At 48.3% G+C, this 5948-nt stretch overlaps 1 non-coding gene across 1 annotated transcript; it reads right to left on the minus strand.

Moving 5' to 3' along the window:
- Positions 1 to 4715: 4715 nt before the first annotated feature.
- On the minus strand, positions 4716 to 4789 carry TRNAS-CGA (transfer RNA serine (anticodon CGA)). Its single transcript has one exon. It is a non-coding gene; the product is annotated as a tRNA-Ser (tRNA).
- Positions 4790 to 5948: the final 1159 nt, after the last annotated feature.

Below are 5948 nucleotides of genomic sequence, written 5' to 3' on the forward strand. Positions count from 1 at the left end.
CGTGCCGTAGAACGTCATCTAATGGCGAGAGCGGAAACTGTGCGAGAGCCCTCTTATGCTACCTATGGCATCAAGACTGCCAGAACCGAGACCCTCGTTAAGCTTTAAGCAGACAAGTTAAATGAATTGAGGGGCCCGTTTGACAATTTATGAAGGGAGCCAACAGTCACCGAAACCAAGGTGCATAGGGGAACGTTATTTTTTTTTGTGTTATGCTTATCAGTGGATAATAATACTTAGAATAATAATTCGCTTAAAGAAAATTACTTAAAATGCAGCAGAAAAAACAGCCATGCCGCCGGTGGGATCCGAACCCACGACCTCCGAATATCGCGTCCGGTGCTTACCAACTGAGCTACGGCGACGGCTGTCCAATTTGCTGCTCTCGTGGGTATTTATGTTTACTGGGTGTAAGCGAGCGTTGAGAGTTTTCACCAGCGCCACCGTCGACCATGGCGGCGGACGTAGAACGTCCTGTAATACCGCGAGCTGACGTAGAACGTCGTCTAACGGCGAGGGCGGAAACTGTGCGAGAGCCCTCTTATGCTACCTATGGCATCAATACTGCCAGATCCGAGACACTCTTTAAGCTATTAGCAGACAAGGTAAATAAAATGAGGGGCCCGTTTGACAAAGTTATGAAGGGAACCAACAGTCACCGAAACCAAGGTGCATAGGGGAACCTTAATTTTTTTATGTTTTATGCTTATCAGTGGGATAATAATACTTAGATTAATAAATCGCTTAAAGAAAATTACTTATAAAGCAGCAGAAAAAACCATGCCGCCGGTGGGATCCGAACACACGACCTCCGAATATCGCGTCCGGTGCTCTTACCAACTGAGCTACGGCAACGGCTGTCCAATCTGCTGCTCTCGTGGGCATTTATGTTTACTGGGTGATAGCGAGCCTTGAGAGTGTTCACAAGCGCCACCCTCGACCATAGCGGCGGACGTAGCACGTCCTGTAACACCGCGAGCGTGACGTAGAACGTCATCTAACGGCGAGGGCGGAAACTGTGCGAGAGCTCTCTTATGCTACCTATGGCATCAAGACTGCCAGAACCGAGACACTCGTTAAGCTATTAGCAGACAAGTTAAAGGAAATGAGGGGCCCGTTTGACAAATTTATGAAGGGAGCCAACAGTCACCGATACCAAGGTGCATAGGGGAACGTTAATTTTTTTTATGTGTTATGCTTATCAGTGGGATAATAATACTTAGATTAATAAGTCGCTTAAAGAAAATACTTATAAAGCAGCAGAAAAAACAACAATGCCGAAGGTGGGATCCGAACCCACGACCTCCGAATATCGCGTCCGGTGCTCTTACCAACTGAGCTACGGCGACGGCTGTCCAATCTGCTGCTCTCGTGGGTATTTATGTTTACTGGGTGTAAGCGAGCCTTGAGAGTGTTCACCAGCGCCACCCTCGACCATAGCGGGGGACGTAGCACGTCCTGTAATACCGCGAGCGTGCCGTAGAACGTCATCTAACGGCGAGAGCGGAAACTGTGCGAGAGCCCACTTATACTACCTATGGCATCAAGACTGCCAGAACCGTGACCCTCGTTAAGCTATTAGCAGACAAGTTAAATGAATTGAGGGGCCCGTTTGACAAATTTATGAAGGGAGCCAACAGTCACCGAAACCAAGGTGCATAGGGGAACGTTAATTTTTTTTGTGTTATGCTTATCAGTGGGATAGTAATACTTAGATTAATAAATCGCTTAAACAAAATTACTTATAAAGCAGCAGAAAAACAACCATGCCGCCGGTGGGATCCGAACCCGCGACCTCCGAATATCGCGTCCGGTGCTCTTACCAACTGAGCTACGGCGACGGCTGTCCAATCTGCTGCTCTCGTGGGTATTTATGTTTACTGGGTGTAAGCGAGCCTTGAGAGTGTTCACCAGCGCCACCCTCGACAATAGCGGCGGACGTAGCACGTCCTGTAATACCGCGATCGTGACGTAGAACATCATCTAACGGCGCGGGCGGAAACTGTGCGAGAGCCCTCTTATGCTACCTATGGCATCAAGGCTGCCAGAACCGAGACCCTCGTTAAGCTATTAGCAGACAAGTTAAATGAAATGAGGGGCCCGTTTGACAAATTTATGAAGGGAGCCAACAGTCACCGAAACCAAGGTGCATGGGGGAACGTTAATTTTTTTGTGTTATGCTTATCAGTGGGATAATAATACTTAGATTAATAAATCGCTTAAACAAAATCACTTATAAAGCTGCAGAAAAACAACCAAGCCGCGGGTGGGATCCGAACCCGCGACCTCCGAATATCGCGTCCGGTGCTTTTACCAACTGAGCTACGGCGACGGCTCTCCAATCTGCTGCTCTCGTGGGTATTTATGTTTACTGGGTGTGAGCGAGCGTTGAGAGTTTTCACCAGCGCCACCCTCGACCATGGCGGCGGACGTAGAACGTCCTGTAATACCGCGAGCTGACGTAGAACGTCATCTAACGGCGAGGGCGGAAACTGTGCGAGAGCCCTCTTATGCTACCTATGGCATCAAGACTGCCAGAACCGAGACCCTCGTTAAGCTATTAGCAGACAAGTTAAATAAAATGAGGGGCCCCTTTGACAAAGTTATGAAGGGAGCCAACAGTCCCCGAAACCAAGGTGCATAGGGGAACCTTAATTTATTTTATGTGTTATGCTTATCAGTGGGATAATAATACTTAGATTAATAAATCGCTTAAAGAAAATTAGTTATAAAGCAGCATAAAAAACAAAAATTCAGAAGGTGAGATCCGAACCCACGACCTCCGAATATCGCGTCCGGTGCTCTTACCAACTGAGCTACGGCGACGGCTGTCCAATCTGCTGCTCTCGTGGGTATTATGTTTACTGGGTGTAAGCGAGCCTTGAGAGTGTTCACGAGCGCCACCCTCGACCATAGCGGCGGACGTAGCACGTCCTGTAATACGCGAGCATGCCGTAGAACGTCATCTAACGGCGAGGGCGGAAACTGTGCGAGAGCCCTCTTATGCTACCTATGGCATCAAGACTGCCAGAACCGAGACCCTCGTTAAGCTATTAGCAGACAAGTAAATGAAATGAGGGGCCCGTTTGACAAATTTATGAAGGGAGCCAACATTCACCGAAACCAAGGTGCATAGGAGAACGTTAATTTTTTTATGTGTTATGCTTATCAGTGGGATAATAATACTTAGATTAATAAATCGCTTAAAGAAAATTACTTATAAAGCAGCAGAAAAACAACCAAGCCGCCGGTGGGATCCGAACCCCCGACCTCCGAATATCGCGTCCGTGCTCTTACCAACTGAGCTACGGCGATGGCTGTCCAATCTGCTGCTCTCGTGGGTATTTATGTTTACTGGGTGTAAGCGAGCCTTGAGAATGTTCACCAGCGCCACCCTCGACCATAGCGGCGCACGTAGCACGTCCTGTTATACCGCGAGCGTGACGTAGAACGTCATCTAACGGCGAGGGCGGAAACTGTGCGAGAGCCCTCTTATGCGACCTATGGCATCAAGACTGCCAGAACCGAGACCCTCGTTAAACTATTAGCAGACAAGTTAAATGAAATTAGGGCTCATTTGACAATTTTATGAAGGAAGCCAACAGTCACCGAAACCAAGGTGCATAGAGGAACGCTAATTTTTTTTATGTGTTATGCTTATCAGTGGATAATAATTACTTAGATTAATAAGTCGTTAAAGAAAATTACTTATAAAGCAGCAGAAAAACAACCATGCCGCCGTGGAATCGAACCCACGACCTCCGAATATCGCGTCCGGTGTTCTTACCAACTGAGCTACGGCGACGGCTGTCCAATCTGCTGCTCTCGTGGGTATTTATGTTTACTGGTGTAAGCGAGCCTTGAGAGTGTTCACCAGCGCCACCCTCGACCATAGCGGCGGACGTAGCACGTCCTGTAATACCGCGAGCGTGCCGTAGAACGTCATCTAACGGCGAGAGCGGAAACTGTGCGAGAGCCCTCTTATGCTACCTATGGCATCAAGACTGCCAGAACCGAGACCCTCGTTAAGCTTTTAGCAGACAAGTTAAATGAATTGAAGGCACCGTTTGACAAATTAATGAAGGGAGCCAACAGTCACCGAAACCAAGGTGCATAGGGGAACGTTAATTTTTTGTGTGTTATGCTTATCAGTGGGATAGTAATACTTAGATTAATAAATCGCTTAAACAAAATTACTTATAAAGCAGCAGAAAAACAACCATGCCGCCGGTGGGATCCAAACCCGCGACCTCCGAATATCGCGTCCGGTGCTCTTACCAACTGAGCTACGGCGACCGCTGTCCAATTTGCTGCTCTCGTGGGTATTTATGTTTACTGGGTGTAAGCGAGCCTTGGGAGTGTTCACCAGCGCCACCCTCGACCATAGCGGCGGACGTAGCACGTCCTGTAATAAGCGAGCGTGCCGTAGAACGTCATCTAACGGCGAGGGCGGAAACTGTGCGAAAGCGCTCTTATGCTACCTATGGCATCAAGGCTGCCAGAACCGAGACCCTCGTTAAGCTATTAGCAGACAAGTTAAATGAATGAGGGGCCCGTTTGACAAATTTATGAAGGGAGCCAACAGTCACCGAAACCAAGGTGCATAGGGGAACGTTAATTTTTTTTATGTGCTATGCTTATCAGTGGGATTATAATACTTAGATTAAAAAATCGCCTAAAGAAAATTACTTATAAAGCAGCAGAAAAAACAACCATGCCGCCGGTGGGATCCGAACCCACGACCACCGAATATCGCGTCCGGTGCTCTTACCAACTGAGCTACGGCGGCGGCTGTCCAATCTGCTGCTCTCGTGGGTATTTATGTTTACTGGGTGTAAGCGAGCCTTGAGAGTGTTCAACAGCGCCACCCTCGACCATAGCGGCGAACGTAGCACGTCCTGTAATACCGCGAGCGTGAGGTAGAAGGTCATCTAACGGCGCGAGCGGAAACTGTGCGAGAGCCCTCTTATGCTACCTATGGCATCAAGACTGCAGAACCGAGACCCTCGTTAAGCTATTAGCAGACAAGTTAAATGAAATTAGAGCCCGTTTGACAAATTTATGAAGGGAGCCAACAGTCACCGAAACCAAGGTGCATAGAGGAACGCTAATTTTTTTTATGTGTTATGCTTATCAGTGGGTTAATATTACTTAGATTAATAAATCGGTTAAAGAAAATTACTTATAAAGCAGCAGAAAAACAACCATGCCGCCGGTGGGATCCGAACCCACGACCTCCGAATATCGCGTCCGGTGCTCTTACCAACTGAGCTACGGCGACGGCTGTCCAATCTGCTGCTCTCGTGGGTATTTATGTTCACTGGGTGTAAGCGAGCCTTGAGAGTGTTCACCAGCGCCACCCTCGACCATAGCGGCGGACGTAGCACGTCCTGGAATACCGCGAGCGTGCCGTAGAACATCATCGGCGAGGGCGGAAACTGTGCGAGAGCCCTCTTATGCTACCTATGGCATCAAGACTGCCTGAACCGAGACCCTCGTTAAGCTATTAGCAGACAAGTTAAATGAAATGAGGGGCCCGTTTGACAATGTATGCAGGGAGCCAACAGTCACCGAAACCAAGGTGCATAGGGGAACGTTAATTTTTTTTATGTGTTATGCTTATCAGTGGGATAATATTACTTAGATTAATAATCGCTTAAAGAAAATAACATATAAAGCAGCAGAAAAAACAACCATGCCGCCGCGGCATCCGAACCCACGACCTCGAATATCGCGTCCGGTGCTGTTACCAACAGAGCTACGGCGACGGCTGTCCAATCTGCTGCTCTCGTGGGTATTTATGTTTACTGGGTGTAAGCGAGCCTTGAGAGTGTTCACCAGCGCCACCCTCGACCATAGCGGCGGACGTAGCACGTCCTGTAATACCGCGAGCGTGCCGTAGAACGTCATCTAACGGCGAGAGCGGAAACTGTGCGAGAGCCCTCTTA

The sequence above is a fragment of the Amblyomma americanum genome, chromosome 6 (genome assembly GCF_052857255.1).
Source record: "Amblyomma americanum isolate KBUSLIRL-KWMA chromosome 6, ASM5285725v1, whole genome shotgun sequence".
In the NCBI taxonomy this organism is placed as follows: Eukaryota; Metazoa; Arthropoda; class Arachnida; order Ixodida; family Ixodidae; genus Amblyomma; species Amblyomma americanum.